The 23,175-nt window shown below is 41.4% G+C and overlaps 1 pseudogene; it reads left to right on the plus strand.

Annotated features, from left to right (window-relative positions):
* LOC101701249 (cytosol aminopeptidase pseudogene) overlaps nt 1-22,330 on the plus strand; it is an 80,296-nt pseudogene extending 57,966 nt beyond the window's left edge.
* Nucleotides 22,331-23,175: the final 845 nt, after the last annotated feature.

Raw genomic sequence — 23,175 nt, forward strand, 5'->3', positions numbered from 1 at the left:
TCCCCTGATTACCATGTTCCAGATGGCCAACCCGGAGTCTTCCATCCAGCATCACAAGTAGAATTTGGGTCAGAACTGAACACTTCCGTGGGCATGCCCAGGGAGGAGCCCTTCCTGGATTCTGGCTCTCCTTGGATCTCAGCACAGTCTGAGTGACAGAGCTGGGAAGACTGCAGGACGGTTGTCTAACTGCCATGGTAAATGTTATCATTGCCTCCGGTATGCAGAAAAGCAAGAGGAGCCACATTTGCTGCTGCCAGGTGGCAGAAGAACAAAAATGGGAGCAGGGCAGGAGGTGCTGGAGGGATATCTGGAAAAAAAATCAATAAAGCCTCACTAGTGTGCAATATTTACTATAAACAGCCCTTGATGGTTTGGAGTAGGAGAAACTCAACACAAAGCAGTTCTTTCTCGGGGACCATGGGAGCAGGTGTTCTAGAAGGGAGGATAAAGATGGCAGCCATGGTGGGATCAGTGATGAGACTTTGACGACAGTGACAAAAAGTGACACTATTCATGTGGACTGGCAGCTGGTGCTATGGCACACAAGGCCTCCTGATATTTCCTAAACATACATTTCCAGATCCTGTGTTGTCATAACATGTAAATGCTTGGAGACTATGGGCTATTTTCTCAGTTATTCAGCAGGGAGGTTTTTCCAAAGTACATAAAGCCTAGAAGTGGAGCTCATCTAGGGCTAAGAATCCTTAACTGATAAAGAGGGCAGAAAGTCCTGGGGAAGATGGGAAACACAGGCATACCTTGCTCTAAAACAACTCAACATGTTCAAAGAACTGATTGGAAACTCTTCTCCTTCCAGCTTTTTGCTAAAGCATTTAAGGAACACTCCCCTTCAAGAACTAAGCTGGGCTGGGGTGAAGGACTTTTCAAGCAATTTATTGAAGAGATTTTGCCCTCTTTCCCCTCTTCTACTCCATCTGGTTTTGAGTGACCAGATAACCTGGATCCTGAAGCCAGGTTTAGAATCATGGTGATTTTAATTTGGTCTCTTACTGTTTGATACTGAAAGAGCAATATTCCTTTGAGGTGAGTACTCAATGTCTCAAGCTGTTCTGGGATTTGAGGAAAATGTAGAACCTTCAGGGTTCAGGGAAAGAGAATTGATATTAAAGAGAGACCAATTTGGGTTGTAGCTAGGGGATTCAACTGTAGTAACTGGGTTTTTTGTTTGTTTGTTTTTCTGGCTTAGGAAGGTTTTTCTAATCCTCAACTCTGGAAACATGCCTTGTTGCCCTGGGCCCAGGGCTAAGCAAGTACTTCAGGTGTGACCAGTGATTACACCACATCTTCTGGATAATAGTGATTGATTCAAAGATGGGAACCCCAAACTGGCCCTTATCAAAGTCTGATGTATAAATATGAAGTAAGCCTCCATGGTCGCTAAATAGGATGTTGTGAATTTGGGGCTCTTGGGCACCATGTTATTACTTGACGTGTAGAGACTTGGAATGAAGCCAAGCAACAGGCAGCAGAGATGAAAGGTAGATGCATGTGTGCAGATTCATGGGAGAAACAGAACCCGGTAATGTGGTGTCAACCACAACTCTGCTTTCTATTTGTGCACCATGAGGAAGCTGCCAGGGAGTCCTTTCATCTACACTTTTGAAATAGAAGCAGACTCTGATGCTAGGATGACATGTCACCAGCTCCTCTATCACAATCTTCATTTGACAGTCAAATAGCAGAGCATCTGTACTGGAAAATTACAGTGTTTTATTTGACCTCCCTGTTTCCTGCTTTGATCCAATTTGTCTATTTTTAATACAGCAAAGAGGTCCTTTCGTTGTTATTTGATTGACAAAGAGAGTTTTGAAACATTATTTCCATCCTGTCACTCTGCTGCTCAAATCTCCAAAGGATTCCCATCATATAACCCCCAGCTACAATCCCCAAATCCAAAGTCTTACCAGGGCTTACAACTCCCTATCACCTGCTGTGCATCTCCTCCTGAAAGCTTATCAACTTTCTGACTGTCACTTGAAGAAAATATGCACATTTCCAGCTTGAGGACTTCAAGTATATGGTTCTGTCCACCAGGACTAAGGCACAGCTAGTCCCTCATTTCCTGTAGGCCTCTACCCAGTGTCACTTCACTAGAGAGGCTTTCCCCTAGCCCATTATGCCTCTTACCTTTACTCACTCAAATCTCTAGCCTTTGACTTGGTTATTTTTATTTTTGCATACTATATGTTTATCTCTCCCTCTCTCTCTCTCTGTTTATCTCTCCCTCTCTCTGTCTCTCTCTCTGATTGTTGTTAATGACATTCTCTTTGCTATGTCCTTCACACAGAGTGGACTCTGGCACATAAATTAGTGCCATGAATTCCAACTGGCCTCCCAGGCTAGTCCTTTGGGCTCTTCTATTTACTCCGTCAGTTATGGCCAAAGCCTTCCTGGCTACCTGAACCTGAAAAATTCTTTTTGCTTAGGCTACTTTGAGTTGTGTTGGAATAAAGTCATTTTTAAACCTGGAAATTTGGGGCAGAACTATAAATCCCTAAAGATAAAATTAATTGATATCCACCAAAGCCTTTAATATCAGTTCAACCTAAGTATGCTAAAGATGTAAACAGCTGAACCCAATGAAAATTTTAGAGTTTATTCATATTCTTTCATAATATTGTTTGTTTTTAAATTGTGTAGTTTGAATTTTTTTTGTTATATTCTTACTCTTAAGTTTTAGCAGGTCTCAGAGTCAGTTCTTCTGTGGAACTTTATCCCTGAAGTCAAATATAATTCAGTGAGGAAATGGGGTTCAATTTAGAAAACTTCTGTTTATGCCAACTTCTCAGAAAGGTAGTCTGTTAGCTTTCTGTTACTGTTACAAATATCTGAGATATTCAATTTATAAAGAGAAAAGGTTTATTTTGGTGTCTGGTTTCCATCCATGATTGACTAGCCCTCTTGCTTTTGGGCCGCAAAACACATCACAGAGGGAGCACGTGGTGGGGCAAAGCTCCCTACCTCCTGGCCAAAAAGTGAAAGAGAGAAAGAGGAAAGAGCCCAGGTGCCACTGACCCCTTCAAGGGCACTCCTGCAATGGCCTGAAGACATCTCACTGTGTAGCCTCCCCCCAAAAGGTTCTGCCACTTCCCAATGGCACCTCAGGCTGGGGACCCCTTTCTTGTGAAAGTGTGGTGTGAATGCTTCATGTCTTTATCATCTGGACAGGGCAGGGCTAAGTGGGATGTCAGGAGCTAGCTCTACTGTAGCAATAGTGATGTTCTCCAGGCAGAACAGAGTGGAGACTTCTTCTCAGCTGCAGGTCACAGGTTTTTTACCTTTGTTGCATCTTAGATTCATCTGAGCAACTTTTAAGACTTTTTATCTAGGTTGCAGCCTGGACCACTTAAATAAAATCTGTGGGGGTGAAAAAACAAACACAACAATAAATAATATTTATTGAGCACATGCTTTCCATGAGTTATTTCATTGAGTCCTAACAATAATTGTATAAGGTAATGCCATTATTGTCTCATCTAAACACGAGGAACTGAACTGAGGTGCCCAGAGTTTATGTAGCTTGTCCTAGGTCTTGTGGGGAGCCAGTGAAAAGCAGTAGCATCTAAGCCAGGCACTTTGATTCTACAGCATAAGCTCATTCATAATTCAAATTTTTAGTACAAAAATGAAATGCAGCTAAAAAAGTCAAATATTTCCTCAAAACTCATTGCCAAAAATGAGTCTATCAGCTCCACATTTATGCTCCTAGCTGTCCTCTTTCTTTATTCTCCATTTTCAACTATTTCCCCTATTTCTTTTTTCTTTTCTTTTTTTTTTTGGTACCAGGGATCGAACTCAGGACCTTGTGCTTGCGAGGCAAGGAGGCAGGTGGCGGCACCACTGAACCAAATCCCTGGCCCATATTTCCCTTATTTCTTTTGTACTGATGTCTCTGTCTCTTTTTATTTTTCTTTTTTTTATGATGGAGCTTTGCATTCAGTTGTAAGTATTGATTCTTACCATTCCACAAGGGAAATGAGGTCTTAGGTGTCATTGCCTATCCTGCTCACTTTCATGATGACTATGCAAACACACTTGTTCCTTAATATCTCCAGAAAGTTGTTTCCCAACACAGATACTGAAATTTGCAGATGTTCAAGTCCCTTATAGAAAATGTATTTGCAGGGACACTACTATATTCTGTATATACATTAAATCGTCTGTAGATTACTTATGTTACCTAATACCATGTAAATCCTACATAAATAGTTGTTATCCTGTATTGTTTAGGGGATAAAGTCGAAGGAAAAGGTCTGTCCATGTTTAGTAGAGATTCAATCATTTTAAAATATTTTCCATTTGTGACACAACCATTGGAGAGCTGCCTGAACTGTTTATGGCTGAGCTGTCTGGGATGCTCACTACATGATTATTCTTTCCTTCCTTAAGTCTGCTCTTGTTTTAAGTAATAATAATGACAGTAAGGTTTCTGGTTTGCTTTATTGTTTGTTTGGGTCTTTTTTTTTCTTTGATGGAATGGAGGATAATTCTCCTACCCTTGTAGAGTCTCTGTTTTTTCCAAGTTGCTCTTTTTCTGTTGTACAGTTCTGGAATCTGCCTTTCTTATCTGAGACTTGGGTCAGATGTCCTGTGTCCTTGGTTATTTGCTCCTGGGAAAAAGGAGGACAAAAAACCCCATATTTCTTTTTTAAATGTATTAAATTCTTTTATTGGTACATTGTAGGTATACAAAACAATTACATTTCTCATTGGGAATTGTACCATTACATAATGCATCTTGGTTCTTATTTTTTCCCCATTCCTAGCCCTCCCTTCATGCCCTCCACCCTTCCCTATTTACAAAGACTTTATTTCTATTTTTTTGAATTTTTAATCATTTTTCCTTTCCCTTCTTTCCTTTCCCCTGCCCCTCCCACTACCCATACCCCTTTGGACCTTTTCTTCCTATTTTGCATTATCGATCATTTATTCTAATCATTGTACATTTTAGGTATACAATATAATGACATTCATCATTGGAAATTTGCACCTTTACATAATCTCTCTTGGTTCTTATTTTTCATCCTTGCCCAGCCCTCCCTTCAACCCCTCCAGCCCTATTTACAAAGATTTTGTTCCTATTTTTCCATTTTCTCATATTAATCCCATTCCCTTCTGTCCTTTCCCCTATCCCTCCCACTTCCTTCCCCTTTGCCCCTTTTCTTCCTATTTCACATTACCTATTATACATTTAGTCCTTATTTACACTTTCAGTTTCTCACACCAGAGAAACTATTTGGTATTTATTCATGTGTGTCCTATTTATTTCACTTAAGAGTATTGCCTCAATGTGCATCCACTTAGCTATAAATGTCTCTAATTTCTCATTTTTTATGGCTCAGTATTACTCCATTTTATAAAAAAACCACATTTTCTTTATCTAGTCTCCAGTTGATGGGCATTTGGGCTGTTTCCAAGTTTTAGCTATCACAAACTGTGCTGCTATGAACATGGATGCACATATATCACTGTGGTATGATTCTTTTAATTCTTTGGGGAAGATCCCCAGCAGTGGAATATCAGGGCCAAATGGGATTTCCAGTCCTAGTTCTTTGAGGTATCTCCATACTGATTTCCACAGTGCTTGCACCAGTCTACACTCCCACCAGCAGGGGAGGAGGGTTCCTCTTTCCCCACAGCTCCACCAGCATTTCTTATTGGTTGATTTCATGATAGCAGCCATTCTTTCTGGAGTGAGGTGGAATCTCAGCATTGTTTTCATTTGCATCTCTCCAATGACCAGTGATGTTGAACATTTTTTCATGTATTTATTTGCTATTTCTACTTCTTTGTCTGAGAAATGTCTGTTCATTTCAGATGGCCATTTTTGGATTGGGTCTTTAAATGTGAGAGGTCTGATCTTTTTAAGTTCTTTATAGATACGAGATAGTAGACCTTTGTCTGAGGAAGAGCAGGTGAAGATTTTTTCCCACATTGTAGGTTGTCTCTTCACACTGCTGGTGGTTTCTCTTGCTGTGCAGAAGCCTTTTAATAAGAAGAGATCCCACTTGTTGATTGTTTGTGCTAGTTCATGGGCAACTGAGGTTTTGTTCATAAAATCTTTTCCTACACCGATGTCTTCAAGGGTTCTACCTAATCTCTGTTCCAACCGGTTCAGAGTTTCTATTTTAATATTTAGATCTTTCATCCATTTGATTTTAGTTTAGTGCATGGTGAGAGATACAGGTCTAGTTTTAATCTTTGCCAAGTTGAAGCCCAATTTTTCCAGCACCATTTATTAAAGAGGCTATCTTTCCTCCAGTGAGGGTGTTTGGCTCCTTTATCGAAGATGAGATAGCTGAGTGTGTCTGGGATTGTTTCTGCATCTTCTAATCTGTTCCACTGGTCCTCAGGTCTGTTTCTTTGCCAGTACCATGCTGTTTTTATCACAGTAGCTTTGTAGTAGAGTTGCAGGTTGGGGATCGTGATACCCCCTGCCATGTCTCTGTTACCTCGAATTGCTTTTGCTATTCTGGGTCTCTTCTTGTTCCAAATGAATTTTTGGATTGTTTTCTCAAGGTCTATGAAGTTCGCTGCTAGGATCTCAATTGGAATTGCATTGAATCTATATAGCAGTTTTGGAAGTATGGCCATTTTCACTATATTAATCCTACCCAGGAGCAGGGGCTGTCTGTCCATTTTCTGATATCATCTTCAATCTCTCTTTTCAAAGTGCCATAGTTTTGAGAGAAGAGGTCTTTGATTTTTTTCATTAGGATGATTCTTAGGTATTTCAGTTTTTCGGATGCTATTGTGAAAGGAATTATTTGCCCTATTTCTCTCTTGGTGAGTCTGTCATTTGTGTAGAGGAAAGCTATTGACTTTTGTGAGTTGACCTTGTAACCAGCCACTTGACTGAATTTGGTTATTAAGTCTAGAAGACTTTTGGTGGAGTTCTTGGGGTCTTCTATATAGAGTATCATGTCATCTGCAAAGAATGACAATTTGACTTCTTCATTACCTATCTTTATTCCTTTTATTTCTTTCTCTTGTCTAATTGCCGTGGCTAATGTTTCCAGAACTATATTGAACAAGAGTGGTGATAGTGGACATCCTTGTCTTGTTCCTGATTTGAGTGTGAAGGATTTCAGTTTGTGACCATTTAGTATGATATTGGCTGTTGGGTTTTCATAGATGGCTTCTATCAGTTTGAAGTAGAGACCATCTATTCCAATTTTTTGTAGGGTTTTTATCATAAATGCATGTTGGATTTTGTCAAATGCTTTTTCTGCATCTATGGAGATAATCATATGGTTTTTGTCCTTGGCTCTATTGATATAGTGTATTACATTGATTGATTTTTGTATATTGAACCATCCCTGCATCCCTGGGATGAATCCCACTTGATCAGGGTGTATGAACTTCTTGATGATCTTCTGCATTCTGTTTGCCAGTATCTTATTAAGGATTTTTGCATCTGTGTTCATTACTGAGATTGGCCTATAGTTCTGTTTTTCAGTTGGGTCTTTCTCTGCTTTGGGGATCAAGGTGATGCTTGCTTCCAGGAATGAATTTGGGAGTATTGCTTCCCTTTCAATTTCATTGAAGAGTTTAAACAGTAGTGGCAGCAGTTTCTCTCTAAATGTCTTGTAGAATTCAGCAGTGAAGCCATCAGGGCCTGGGCTTTTCTTAGATGGTAAGTTTTTAATTACATTTTCAATTTCATTGGTTGATATTGGGTTGTTCAGAATTTTTAGGTCTTCTTCTTTCAACTTTGGTAATTCATATGTATCTAGGAATCTGTCCATTTCTTCTGTGTTGTCCATCTTATTGGCGTATAGGTTCTGGAAGTAGGTATTGATGATCCTCTGGATTTCTGCTGAGTCTGTTGTAAGTTCACGTTTTTCATTCCTAATTGCATGGATTTGGGCCTTTTCTTTCCTTTTTCTGACAAGTTTGGCTAAGGGTTTGTCAATTTTCTTGATCCTTCCGAAGAACCAACTCTTGGCTTCATTGATTTTTTGTATCATTCTCTTAGTCTCCATTGCATTGATTTCTCCTCTGATCTTTATAATTTCCTCCCTCGTATGAGCTTTGGGGTTGTCCTGCTCTTCTTTTTCTAGAAGCTTGAGGTTCAGTATCAAGTTGTTTAATTGGGCTCCTTCTGTTTTCCTAATATGAATATTCACTGCTATGAATTTCCCTCATAAGGCTGCTTTCATTGTGTCCCATAGATTCCGATATGTTGTATTGTCATTGTCATTTAATTGAAGGAACTGTCTGATTTCTTCTTTAATTTCCTCTGTGACCCATTGGTTATTCAAAAGTGTGTTGTTCAATTTCCACGTGTTTATGAAATTTTTTGAGTTTCTTTTGCTATGGATCTCCAATTTCATCGCACTATGGTCTGATAATATACAGGGGATAACTTCAATTCCTTTGCACTTACTTAAACATGTTCTATGTGTGAGTATGTGGTCTATTTTGGAGAATGACCCATGTGCAGCTGAGAAGAATGTGTATTCTGATTTTGTGGAGTGGAACACTCTGTAAACATCTGTTCAGTTCATTTGTTCAAGAGTTCAATTGAGTTCTTGTATTTCATTACTTATTTTTAGTCTAGTTGATCTATCTATTTGTGACAGTGGGGTGTTGAGGTCCCCCACTACAATTGTATTAGTGGATATATGGCTTTTCATGTCCATTAGTATTTCTTTTATATAGTTGGGCGCACTAGTGTTTGGTGCATAGATATTTATGATTGTCATCTCTTCCTCTTGTATTCTTCCCTTTACAAGAATGTAGTGTCTTTCTTCGTCTCTCTTAATCAGTGTTGGTTTGAAATCTACTTGATCTGCCAAGAGGATAGCTCCTCCTGCTTTTTTGGGGGGTTCTTGTCACATGCAGTATTGTTTTCCACCCTTTAACTTTTGGTCTATGAGTTTCCTTTTGAATTAAGTGTGTTTCTTGTATGCAGCATATTGTTGGATTTTGCTTCTTGACCCATTCTGCCAGTCTATTTCTTTTGATTGGTGAATTGAGACCATTAACATTGATGGTTATAACTGAAACATATTGACTTGTCATTGCCATGACTTTTTGTTTTTGTTGGGTTCTCCCCCTTTCCATTTAATTTCTTGTAATGCCAGAAGGGTTCATTCTGCTTTGCTTCCTGGAGTTGTGATCCTCAATGTCTGTTCCTAGGATATTATGTAAAATTCTTTGAAGTGCTGGTTTATTATTCACGAAGTTCCTAAGGTGCTCTTTGTCATGAAAGTATCTTATTTCCCCATCCATTTTGAAAAATAGTTTTTCAGGGTACATCAATCTGGGTTGGAGGCTGTTTTGTTTTAGGGCTTGGAATATGTCACTCCAAGCTCTTCTTGCCTTGATGGTTTGTGTTGAGAAGTCTGCTGTGATTCTGATGGGCTTTCCTTTGTATGTGATTTGTTTCTTTTCTCTGACTGTTTGGAGAACTTTGTTCTTCTGTTGTATTTCTGGAATCTTAACAATTATATGCCTATGTGTAGATTTTTTTTGATCAAGGCTATTTGGAGTCCTATATGCCTCACTTATATGTATGTCAAGCTCTTTTCCCCTGCTTGGGAAGTTTTCTGCCATTACTTCTGTGAAGAGATTTTTTTATGTCATCTCCACTCTCTCCTGTTTCTTCATTGAGCCCAATCAGTCTTATGTTATTCTTCTTTGCATCATCTAGCAGCTGCTGGATTGATTTCTCATGTTCCCTGATAATTTTGAAGCAATTTTTCTTTTCCTGGTCACTAATTGCAATCTTATCTTCTATATCTGAAATTCTGTCCTTACACTGGTTCATTCTGCTGTGTAGACTTTCAGTAGAATTTTTCATGTCCTGGAAATCTATTTGCATCTGTTTTATGGATTCCATTTGTTTCTTATGTTGGGATTCCATCATGTTCCTGAGCTCCTCTCTAGATTTATTAATCATGTCTTGCAGTGCAGGCACAATTTCTCCTGTTATCTGAGAAATTATTTCTGATTTCCTTTTTTCCAGATCCCCTTTTGTTGCCAGTTCAGTGGGTCCAGGTGGTTGAGTATCAGAGTGTTCCATCTCATTTCCCTTTGGGGTTGCTGTAGGTGATCTGGAAGTCTAGTTTTGAGATTTATTTACGTGTTTTCTCATTTCGACTGGGGCGGGGGGCTGTTAGCACCTGCATGGATTACCTCCTCTGAGCTGGGTGAGGTGGGACAGGCGCCGGGAGCAGCAGTAGGGATGGTGACCGAAAAGCCCTTTCCTGTGGGCTGGGAGCAGTGGGAGGGATGGTGGCCGGGAAGCCCCTTCCTCTGGACCAGGAGTAGTGGGATGGTGGCTCAGAAGCCCCTCCCTCTGGGCCCGGGAACAGCGGGACTCAGTACCTTGGTCTGGTGGTCTGGTGTCCTCTGCGTCTTTGTAGTGTGGAACCAGGTGGCTGCCTGTCTGCAGCGGGGTGTTTCGGTGTCTTCCGCGTGACTCAGGACCTCGGTAGGGCATGCACAGACCTGCCTGTCTGCAGTGGGCTGATTTGGTGTGTTCTGTGAGACTCAGGACCTCGGTAGGCCATGGGCAGACCTGCCTGTCTGCACCGGGGTGATTCGGCCACAAAACCCATATTTGTAACCATGTACAGTACTCGGGGTGGGCCTGCCTCTGTGGTGGCACCGAGCATTTCCAGAGGCAACTCCAAGACTCGTATCTTTCTGTATCTTTTCTCAGACTGATTCTATTTCCCAGAGAAGCATCTTCCATGTCCTGTCTGGAGGATGTAACCCCAGATTTCTCCAGTTCAGGACTAGAGTTGGGAATGTAGGTTGGGGATGTTTCAGATAAAGCTCCTATTTTGATCCCAGTACTCCTGCCCTCAGCTGGCTCTGGCACCCTGGGCCTATGGATCATGCTTTTGTCCTCCTTAGACAATAAGCCCCCAATCTTCTTCAGGGAACAAGGGAGGGGCACTTGCCTATCAGTGCAGACTTGAGGAAGGGACCTGTGCATCTGAACCCCATGAAAATAGCCTTTGTAACAGCTCCTTTAAGGTCCCAGTTACACTCACTTCCTAAGACACCCATGTTGTGTATTCCTGGGGCTTTTCAAGGTTCTAAATGTAAACTGAGTTGTTTCTCATCTTCTCTTCCTGATGACTTAGAATTCAAATGTTTAGAATATGCTGTCACTTATCATTTGTCCTGCTTTGTAAAAATATCACACACACACGCACACACACATGCATGTGTGACATTTGCTATATCACGTTTCATCCCAATCTGTTTGTCCCCATGACTTTGAAGCCCTTCCTGAAACCTTCTACCCTCACTTTACTGAGGATACAGACAGGAACTAAGAGTGCTCAATCCATCATTCTTAATGGGAGAGTCAGTACCTCCATTAAAATGACAGAAAGCCAACTACTGTACTTTCTGCCATTGCATATGGATATAAGCACTTCTGTGATCTATTCCTTTTTATGATCTTGCTAAATGGGTCATGAAGCCTACAAATGCCCATAGCATGGATGAAAAATGATGTGGAAACATAAGGTACATAGCCAAGACCACGTCACAGGTCCCTGCTGTCCAACCTAGCACCATTTCCATGAGTTTATTTTGTGTCCTGGGCTAAGCTGAGCAGAACATCTGAAACTGGGCAGGATGATGCACCCAGGGCCCCCAGAGATTATGAGAAACTGTAACTCTGTTTATCACCTTGATTCACATTTCAGGTTCACTGCCTAGCTCTACAAAGCAGAGACACAGAAGAGGAAGCCCAGACTCAAGCTCTTTTATTCCATTCTTGCCTTTCTTTGACAGCTTCAATTGTGAAGGGAGCTTAACATTAGGAGCAGATAAATTCAGAGATCATCACATTTGTAGTAACTACAAAGGGTGAAAAAAAGCAGGGGCACTCTCAGACCCTGGAAGAATGAGAAAAACACTGAACTTTGTACCTAGGCTGGAGAACAGTGATGTTTCTAAAATGACATTTGCTGTCTGGATGGCATTTGGGAGCCAAATATCCTGCAGCTCTTTAAGCAGTGAGTGAAGTCAGCTATTCAGCTAATTGTGAAAACAGGGGGGCCCCTCTGCTGATCAAGCAATCCTTGTAACCCATGGATTAAGGACATACATTGTGAAGGTGATTTGTGCTGTTGATCTTTGAAAATAAAATATGTAGGAAACTCTGACTATTACACATACCTGTGGTAAACTTGCCTTGTGGTTTAGGAACAATGGCAAAATCCACCATTCTAGCCTAAATAATAAACAGATCAATAATAAAAAGAAATGCAAAATGGTAGTTTGTGGACTAGGCTTGATAATTGGTGCATGCAGAAAACCACCTTATTTTCTCTCTCCAGTGCATTAGAATCCATTCTGTAGTTGTGAAAGTGAGTTCATTTCCCCAGGGTTGGATGAATATTGAAGCAAGTCTAAGGTCTTTCTCACCATTCACCACTAAAAAGTCTTTCAGGTTCTTTAAATCCTAAGATAAGTCTTGTTGCAGAAATTAACTACTTTAGTAATTTTGATTGGCCTGCCCAATGTAGGTGTCCAAACTGTAAACTTCCGCCAAGACAATATTGTTCTGTGTTCCACTTCCTGTTCTGGGCCTGCCTGGGGCTCAAGATATGACATTGAGATTTTCTTATCCTCCTACTCCTGCCTCATAACACTGATTTAGACTTTTCTCGGGGTGAAGCAGAGGGAGGGGAAGGATCAGAAGATCTTTCTTGATTGGCACAGATGTAATCAGATAGTGGAATGGACGTGGACTGTGAAAGATATTCCATCACATTCAGCATCTTTCCCTTGGGGCATTTGTGATTGTGGCCTTTCTAGTGAAACAGTGCTGGTCCTTTGGCTGGCTCCTGATGATGATTCCTCCTTCATTTGGGTGTTGGAGCTTCCATTGGATTTCAGATCCCCCTATGCCTGCGAAGCCATCTATGTTGTCTGGGTCTCCCATGGCTCACTGTGTGGTCCATGAGCAGCTTTACCCTCAGTGCAGTCCTGCTTCTCTTTCTCTTGGTTCTTCTTGCCTGGGCCAGTGGTCACAGCATCTGTCATAAGGTTTTTGCCAGAAAAAAATGAAGACTAAGGTCTGTGCTCTGCAAACGCGGTAAAGATGCAAATCAGGTTACAAATTCTGTCACCATGCTCTACTTTACTCCCCAGCAACTTCCATGGCCTGGAGGGAAAAGTCCTCTATTCTCCTCCTCTCTCCACAATCACTCCTATCCTTGGCCTCTCTAGCATTCACCACTGAACATGAATGGGGGTGGTAGTGTTTGATTCTTTTTCAGGCTCCTTTGATGCTTTTGGGTCATGCATTGGGCCAGCACTCAGTGGTTTGTTCTGGGCCTTTGGGAGCCACAGTTGGATGAAACATGTTCCCCAAAGGTAACATCTTAATCCTCACAGCCTGTAAATATTATCTTATATGGCAAAGGATGTGGTTAAACTAAAGTTCTTGAGATGACATTATCCTGGATTTTGGGGTGGGCTCTTAACACTACCGTAAGTATCTGTATAAAAGGGAGGCAGAGGGAGAGTAGAAATATGGAAGATGAGACTGTATCATGAAGGTGGAGGCAGAGATGACAGCGATGCAGCCATAGGTCAGGGATCATGTCAGCCACCAGATACTGGAAGAATCGACCATCCCCTAGGGCTCTTAAGGGCACATCATCCTGAAGACACCCTGACTGTAAGCCAGTGTTTTTCACTTGGGTCTTCTGGTCTCCAGAATTGTGAGACAATACATTTTTATTATTTTAAGCCACCGAATTTGGGGTAATTTGTTATAGCAGCCACAGGAAGATAATACAAGAGCCTTTGCCCAAAAGTAAGGGAGAAAGACTCTCATTTTAAACACTATGTTTAGGGGCTGGGGGTGTAGCTCAGTGTTAAAGGGCTTGACTAGCATTCCAGAGGCCCTAGGTTCCATCTCCTATGTCTTCTTCAAATTAATGCCCCCCAAAATCAAATACTCTATTTAAAAGCGATAATTTCTCAAGTTATCTCAATGTTCTCATTAAATACTACTTATCTCTGTTTCAGGTTATTGTTGATATGCTTGACTTTTACAGATCAGTTTGAGGGCCATGATCTGACTGGTGGGATCTCTGCATGTGTTACTTCCTCTAACAGCGAGGCCTTCCAGCAGGAGTTTAGTTACTTTTTGGCCTTTGTGATTCTTTCACATTGTAGATAAACTTTCTTAATGGTCCCTTTGTCATTCAGGATTCCTGATCAGTTGAAAATAACCATCTATACAAGTCTATTTCTTTCTTAACAATTAACAGGGGAGTTTAATATTACATTTTCCCCAGGGGAGTTCCCAGTGAGATCATGGGACAATCTGCCCTGTGCCCTCCCTGCAGAAAGCACAGGATTCTCCTGCTACAGACAAGAGATAAGAGATAAGAGATGTGATTGACACTTTTGATATAAAACTGGCTCTCATTTCTGGCATCCTGGCTGCTGACTCATAGACATTTGGAGTTGTATTGGAACTCGAGGTTTTGTTACCCAACCTCTAGAGTTTTCCAAGGAGGCCTCTGAGTTCCCTGGATGAATGCCATGCTTGCTGCCTCTGCCACTCTGTCACACAGTTTCCTCATCTCAAAAGAGGGAGGGAGGGAGGGAGGGAAAGACAGAGAGAGGGAGAGAGAGAACATTATCCACTCATTCAACAAACAGATGTTAGACAGGGACCACATGCCAGATTTCCTGCTGAGTGCTAGAGTTAGGAACACCAACCAAACAGTCCCTGACTAATAGAATACAGTCTGCTGAGTCACACTTCCCTCAGATCCCCTCTTTCAAGTGAAGGCTTACATGGAAGCTCACTCTCCATAAGACACAAAAGCAAAAGTCTGTGGCTGGAGCAGATGCCTAGTAACATGGGTGGGGATTGGGTGACTGGGTGCTCCAAAACTTGGTACTTTCACTTCTCTATGGTGTCTAGGGTCTCAAGAACCCTAAGACTCAATGACTTTTTGACTTGGAAAAATGTTACAAGTCAAACCTAGCACAGGAACTGTGAATCCTGCCTCTGGGGACATTCCACTTAGTTTCTGATCTTGACACTGTTGCTTTCAAACTTTGAACTCTTGTTCAAAATACTTAATACCCCCATGTCTCTATATCCTCATAACCACTTCTTGGTTGTAAAAAAAATGAAATGAATTCATTCATGCAAAACACAACAGTGTTAAGTATTCAGGCAATGTCAGGTAATATAATACTTGTGTTTGTGAATTGCCTTTCAACTCTCCACAATCCGATTGAACTGTCCTCATTCCTCAGTCAGGATGGAAGATGGCCATGGAACATACTTGAAAGTTTAGGAAAATTCCAGTCAACTTCAAAGCATTCTGATGAATGATCATGTAATGCTCACCTTCTAATGGTCAGGATTGAACTTCCACAAACTCTGGATGCTTTGGATGCCAAACCTTGTCAAGAGAACAGAAGGGAAGTCATCAGGGGCTTCATCTCACTCCATCAGAGGGCTAACTTCTCTTTACAAGTTAACTACCAAGATGTCAAAGGGAAATTAATAAGATCACCAGGAGGTTTTGGCTTTGCGACTAGAAAAGAGATTTTTTTTTTTTGGTATTGGGGATCAAACTCAGTACCTTGTGCTTGCCAGATAGGTGTGGTGCCACTGAGCTAAATCCCCGGCTCTGAAAAGAGATCTTTCTGTTCAGTCAGCTCTTACTCAAGATTCAACAATAAAGTGAATGGAAGCAGTTGAGAGTATCCCAAAGCAAACTGGAAAGAAATTTGAACTTTGGAGAACTTTGGGTAGGAGTTAGAGAAGAGGACCTCCAAGACCTGCAAGGGAAGCAATTTTGAGGCAAGTGGTAGGGACAGAGGGCATGGAGGTACAAAAGCTGAGTGGGCCCATTTCCTGAGAACAATTCATCTTCCCTCTCAGAGTTGTTGCCCCCCCCCGCCCCGAGGTCCTAATCCTGAACAGTTGCAAACAGACAGGAGATCTTGCATATGATTCTGGGGAAGACTCAGCTAGTGGCAGATGTAACTCAGAAGTCGATGACCACCTGTGCCCTGGTGTCCACACTCTTCATATGGTTGTTTGTGATAACATCTCCCAAGTTCCAGTGCTCCAGATCACGTTGCTAAAGGACACTGACAATAGATCAGAGAAAAGAATGATTCCTCTCAGGTGCGCATCCTCACCAACCTCGCAGCCTGGGCAGCTTTCCTGGAAGATATGTGGGAATAAGGAGACTGGGCTGTGTTCACAGTCCTTGCCTGGGTGCCCTAATTCCTGTCTCTCCTGCACCACAGGGGTGAGCCCAGCCAGTTGGAGGTGGAGGAAGATGCTGAGTAATTAGCTCAACCCTCCACCATGTTGGAAGTAATCCAATAGCTCCTGGAGCGGAGCCAAGTTCACATCTAAAAGAAGAATATGGGAATAGCAGTCAAGATAAACTAAGAAGGAAGGCTAGCCTGATGTATACTGGATGTCTGGTATGCCAGACATTAAATCTGACAATTTATATACACTCTCAAGTTTATTCTCAAAGATGAAGTTCCAAGGTTGGAGTTACAGCATCACTTTACAGGATCACTGACTTTCAGTTACCTGCCTAAGGCCATGTAGGTTTTGAACTCAGACCTCTACTATTTTTGTTTTGTTTTCTTTCATCTTGTTTTTGAGACCAGGTCTTGTTAGGTAGCCCAGATTGGACTTAAATTCACAATCCTCCTGTTTCAGCCTCGCCAGTGCTGAGATTACAGGTGTGTGACACCATGTCAAGTTGCATTCTACTTTTTTTTTTTTTTGGTACCGGCTATTGAACTCGGGACCTTGTGTTTGCAAGGCAGGCGGCAGAACCACTGAACTAAATCTCTGGCCTGTTACATTCTATTTTGAAGGAAGAACTCTTTATTTTATTCAAATGCTGCCCCTAGACTGGGCTTGAGAGCTGCTTAAGGCTACAGCTGCCTGGTTTCAGCTAAAGAAAATATGAACCAGAATTTCTAAGATGAAGCTGAGGAATTTGCCTCTGTCAACTTTTGTATAGCCCTTCTGCAATTTGGATACTCAACTGGAGCAGGGACTAGGATGTGGCATTATGCTACCCTCTCCCCCCAGCAACCTTTGACCCCTGGCTAATGTAGCATTACTGCCTGGAGAAAGGCCTGAGATGTCTGGGATTTCCAGCAATGGAACCTGCCTTGATCCATAATAATTCCTTTTGTGCTGGCTCCTCGGCTCCTTCCTTGAAAGGACCTTGGAGATACTTATCTCACCTGCTTCCTCCTGGGCTCCTGGTACGGCCTCCCTACAGGTGGGATCTGGCTTTGATATAAACTCACTTTTTCAGATTTTCTCACTTAAATATTTGGGAGGTAGTAGCTATGAGCCTGCAGCCTTTTTTAAGCACTTCCTGTGTACAGTCAGTTCTCATTAGTGGCTGTAGTTCTGTTCTATGGAGTCACAGTAACACTGAGTTGACAGAGATACCAAACCAGTACTCCTATGGGAGATTTGGGGTGAGGGTCCTGTGAGCCTCTGTTCAGAATGTTCATCAACTGGTCCAGTAAGCACCTTGGATTATGTGCCTTTCTGTTTAGAAATACCTTATTTAATATATTCTGCTGGCTTATTAACATTGAACCCATGGCAAACACACTATAACTCATGCTTGAACAAAAGTTGTCTAAGTACACTATTTTCTCCATGAGGCCTGTCACAGCCTTCTGCAATTAGAAACACCAGACAGCACTGAGCATGATGCTTGGGGCCATTTTATACAGTGAAATCACCAAAAAGTACAAAAATGTGAAAAGTGTGTATTAGTTAGGCAGTGAAAAGGTTGTATGTTTACAGTCTGAGAGCTGAAACAAGAAGGCAGAGAGTCTCCTTGGTCCATCACAGCTGGAAACTTGTCTTTTTGTTGTTGTTGTTTCTCTGCACATGTTCACAGTGACCACAAAAGAGCCACAAGAACCCATCTGGAATTTACAAATATTGGTAAGAGGCAAGTTCACAAATACAGAATGGTGAATTATGAGCATCAATTGTATTAGCTCTTTTGATCTTCACACCAGCAGTGTGATGTGGCCTCCATTGTTGATCCCTCCTTGATTCTGATAACCTTCAGAAAAATGTATTAGCAGATTCCAAAAATATGTCACTCTCATTGTGAAAGATGACAAAACTGGAGCAACAGGGAGGTCAAGCAACTTGACCAAGGGCACACAGATAGTAAACAGCCATGCTGGGTTTTAAACTCGGTGAATGTGGTTCTAATGTTAAGCATGTAACTGTTGCTCTTTAACAGTTGCAAGCTTATCTCTGAAATAGAGTTGCTCATGCTGAGTCCCCACCACTAAAGTGACATTGATAGAATGAAAAAAGAAAATAAGAATGGATTGGATTTTATAGTTTTAGGCACTATAGATATTCATTAGGCCTGTTGCCTGGGGGCTCTTAAATTTGGGCTTCTACACTATGTTCCAGGGTTTCTGGCTTCAGTATTAGTTGGTGTAACATAGATTCTCTAAAGTTCAAATTTAGATGTAAAGTGAGGCTACATTTTTAGTAAATACCTCAAATCGGCCTGATGTCTCAGGCTTTGGAAAAACCCACTTAAAAGTCAGTATTACTTTGAGGGCTGGCCATGTAGCTCAGTGGTAGGTGCTTGCCTTGCATACACAAAGCCATAGGCTTGAACCCCAGCACTGTCAAAAGATAAAATTCAGTGTTGTTTTGAATAAAGATTATACATTAAAAATAGTATCGATCTGTAAAACTTATAGCATTCAAAAATTTTCAGACTTTTAAATTTAAGTTCAGAGTTTGATTTAATTGGGGGAAATATGACCAATAAAATGATTTAAAATTAATTAAAAATTAAAGTATTTTAAAAAATGACTAGCTTCAAGATTCCTATAATACCAAAAAAGATGAAAGAAAAATTGGCTTACCCAGAAACTTTTTTCTCACTGAATGCTAGATTCTTGCCTTGCTCCAACACATAAAACTCTTTCATCAAGGGAGAGGCAGATTATTCTTTCCTCTGTTTATCAACTTGCTCAACATCTGCCTTAAAGGGAAAGAATTACAAGTTCACTAGAAACCCCAGCAGAAACTAGGTTAGCGTGTTAATGTTACTGTTAGACATCTGAGCACTTAAAAAAAATGACTACCTGGATAATCATTGTGAATTTTGTGCTATAGTGTTAATAAGTTGTAGCTCAATTTAAAAAATAGAAATTGATGACTGCTTTTGAATAATTCTACTCCTTAACTTCTCTTCTTTCTGGCTTATCATAGAAGTCAAGATCTACATATGCATCAGCTCTTATTTTTTCTTCCTGGTTTTATTCTCACTTGTTCAGTCCTGTGCAGAAGTCAAAGGAGTTGTGGCTAGAAGGCTGCTAGAATATTCATCATCTTAATGTTACTTCTGATAAGAAGGGATGGGCATGGACTTGCTATGCCTCCTGCTGTTCACCTCTTAAACAATGGAATGTACTATGAGTGCTTCAAAGAAACAGTTACAAACCACCTCAAAGGAACTAACTGTAAAACCACCTACCATCCAAGGTTCCAGGCACTTCAATGTAACAGAATCTCAGCAGAAGGCAGTATGGTTCTGTGAAACTTCCTGTCCAGGCAGCAATCCACCAACCCCATCTTCCTCTATTAGGTCAATTCATCTTTCAGGGCCTTGGAAGATGAATAGCTGAAGGAACACCTTGGCAATCACAGTTTGGGGTAAACAAAGCCTAAGGGCTCCGAGCTGTGGTAATGAGTGGAGCTCCTTTGTCCACATGCTTCTCCCTTTAGCAGTACAGTACTACTTTGGAATTCGTTGTTTTTCAAGTACAAAAGGAAGGCCTTTGACCCCTGGCTGGCTTGCTCATGGAGCAAGAGATTGGTGCTGACCTGCCTGCCCTCCTGGACCTGCTTACCTGAGAGGAGACCCACACAGGGAGTGGTGGTGATGGGAGGATGGCAACCAGGGTTCGGGAATGTGAACACTGGGTTTTGTAATAGGGGAGCATGCATCCCAAGCAGCTGCTCCTGATTTTAATGCTTTTCTCAGGCTAAAGGATTTGTTCTGTGGCATTCTGAGCTACATTGTGTAACAAGGATGGCCAGATGGTAATCATAACCATCATTTCCATTTCAAATTTGTACCGTATTGCTCTCTCAATTTATGCTCCCAGTTAGAGGACATTAAGATGTTCAGCTCTGTGATAGCCACCAACACAGACAGCTTTCCAGAATTATTGATAATTTCAAGATTTCTTATCCTTTCTTTTATGATGCATGAAAAACAGCATGGGCTCTTGACCCAAGAACTATTCAAGCACTTGGTTTCTTGAGGATTTACGGGGGGTTCTAGCTGACTTGCAGTTAGGGTCACTGGAACTCTGGCCTGGAAGGGTTTATCTCCCTCCTCATCTCCCTTCACCCTCTACTTCTTCTTCTGTGGTCCTCTGGTATGTGGCCCTGCCACAGAGCCCCTTGACTCTGGAAACTTCTACAAATTGAACTAAAACAAACTTCTTTTCTTTTAATTTGTGGATGCTGACTATTGTTTGTGTCTCACCTTTGAGGAAAATGGTTAAGACAGAATCCTAGGCCTTTGTAACTAAAACATTATAATTGTACACTTGGTGATTTCTTTACATTTCTTTGTCAACAGGTAAAGGAATACAACAGGTGTGAAAGATTTCTCTTAAACTTTAAATTGGCTAGTGAAGCATACTGATACTGATACTGTTTGCTTTTTGACCTTCATCCCTACACTTTAAGATCTTATACTAATTTCTGAACTTTGAAAAATAATAGACAGAGTCACAGTCCAACGTCTGGGAGTGAGGCATCTCTGGGTCTAGGGTTTCGGCACTGCATACATGATGAAGGGCCTTGTTCTACGAGTCTATTCCAAAGACAAAGAAGATGATATGCCACATTTTACAAGTGCAGGAGAGAGTTTCAATAAATTGGTGAATGGAAAGCTGAGAGATATTTTGAACATGTCTGGACCACCTCTGAAGACAACCAAAACCTGAAACTTCTGGTCTGCATCAGAACTTCCCCAGAGTGGTGTTGGTTGGCCTCAGCAAGAGGACAGCTGGAGTGGATGAGCAGGAGAACTGGCATGAAGGCAAAGAAAACATCAGAGCTGCTGTCACAGAGGGTTGTGGGCAGGTCCAAGACCTGGAGCTCTCTTCTGTGGAGGTGGATCCCTGTGGAGATGCTCAGGCTGCTGCGGAAGGTGCAGTGCTTGGTCTCTATGAATACAATGACCTAAAGTAGAGAAAGAAATGTTGGTGTTGGCAAAGCTCCATGGAAGTGAGGATCAGCAGGCCTGGCAGAAAGGAGTCCTCTTTGCTTCAGGGCAGAACTTGGCGCACCAGTTGATGGAGACTCCAGCCAATGAGATGACACCAACCAGATCTGCAGAAATTACTGAGAAGTCTCTCAGAGGTGCTAGTAGTAAAATGGAGGTCCATATCAGACCCAAGTGTTGGACTGAGGAACAGGAAATGGTCTCATTCTTGAGTGTAGCCAAAGGCTCCGATGAGCCTCCAGTCTTCTTGGAAATCCACTACAGAGGCAGCCCCAATGCAAATGAAGCACCCCTGGTGTTTTTTGGGAAGTGGCGGCATCTCCATCAAGACTCCTGCAAATATGGACCTCATGAGGGCTGATGTGGGGGGAGCTGCAACCATATGTTCAGCCATTGTGTCTGCTGCGAAGCTCAATCTGCCCATTAATATCATAGGTTTGGCCCCTCTCTGTGAAAATATGCCCAGTGGCAGAGCCAACAAGCCTGGAGATGTGGTTAGAGCCCAGAACGGGAAGACCATCCAGGTGGATAACACTGATGCTGAGGGGAGGCTTATTCTGGCTGATGTGCTCTGCTGTGCACATACATTTAACCCAAAGCTCATCATCAATGCTGCCACCTTGACAGGTGCCACGGACGTAGTCCTGGGGCCAGGTGCCACTGGGGTCTTTACCAATTCATTCTGGCTGTGGAATAAACTATTTGAGGCCAGCATCAAACAGGGCACCATGTCTGGAGGATGGCTCTCTGAATATTATACAAGAAAAGCTGTAGATTGCCAACTTGCTGATGTTAATAATGTTGGAAAATATAGATCTGCAGGAGCATGTACAGCTGTGAAGTTCCTGGGGGAATTCGTGACTCATCCTAAGTGGGCACATTTAGACATTGCAGGTGTGATGACAAACAAAGATGAGGTTCTGTCCCTGTGTAAAGGCATGACTGGGAGGGCTACCAGGACTCTGATCGAGTTCTGACTTCGCTTCAGTCAGGACAGTGCCTAGTTCAGACACAGAAATGCTTCATCTGTCTTACACTGGGCAGTTAAACTTCAATATTTTTGAATGGATAAAAATTTTTTAAAGGCAACAAAAGATGGCATTCTAAAAGGTAGAGCAAAATGAAAATTGGTGTGCCTTGATTTTTTATTTTATGCAAAGTTTTATAAAGGTAAAGTTAGGTTGTTAAGGTATTCATTTTATGCATAACATTATTTTAAAACTTTCTGAATATATACATTTAATTGAACGGAAAAATTGTATTTCATATCTGTGGTTCTAGGAACCTAAGCAAATTAACTGTTACTATGTGATTGTCAGAAACAATAAATCCAACTTTTTGTGCAAAAAGCCAAAAAAAAGAAAAAAAGAACAATAATAGACAAGCACAGCAGGTGAAGCAAGAGCTACCAGGGCCAAATAAATAATGATTTATTGAACATCTATCTTATGTTAGTTCTTAAGATCCAAATGAAAAGGAAATGTGTCCACATTCTCAAAGTATTAAAGTAGGATTTTTGTCAAAGTAAATCTCTTATAGAAAAAATTAGAAAGGATGAGAGGGAAGAAAAGAAAGTATCCTTTCTTTTTACCAGGCTGCTTTCTTGTTAAATACAGCTGGAACTTAGCTCATGCTGAAGGGGTCTTCATATTCACACGAGACTATTTTAGCCTATTGCTCCAAGGACTGGGTGCCCTCAATTATATTTTACAAGTCATTAATACACAAAACCTAGACAAACCAGATTCCAAATTTTCTTCACATAATTGCACATTTTAGCATAGTTGCAAATAATTATATGAATTTGAATGAAAATGATTAAATGAATTTCTTCTAGAATATGGTATCT

Source organism: Heterocephalus glaber, unplaced genomic scaffold, assembly GCF_053883595.1.
Source record: "Heterocephalus glaber isolate CG9 unplaced genomic scaffold, H.glaber_assembly_v1.0 deba00001461, whole genome shotgun sequence".
Taxonomy (NCBI): Eukaryota; Metazoa; Chordata; class Mammalia; order Rodentia; family Bathyergidae; genus Heterocephalus; species Heterocephalus glaber.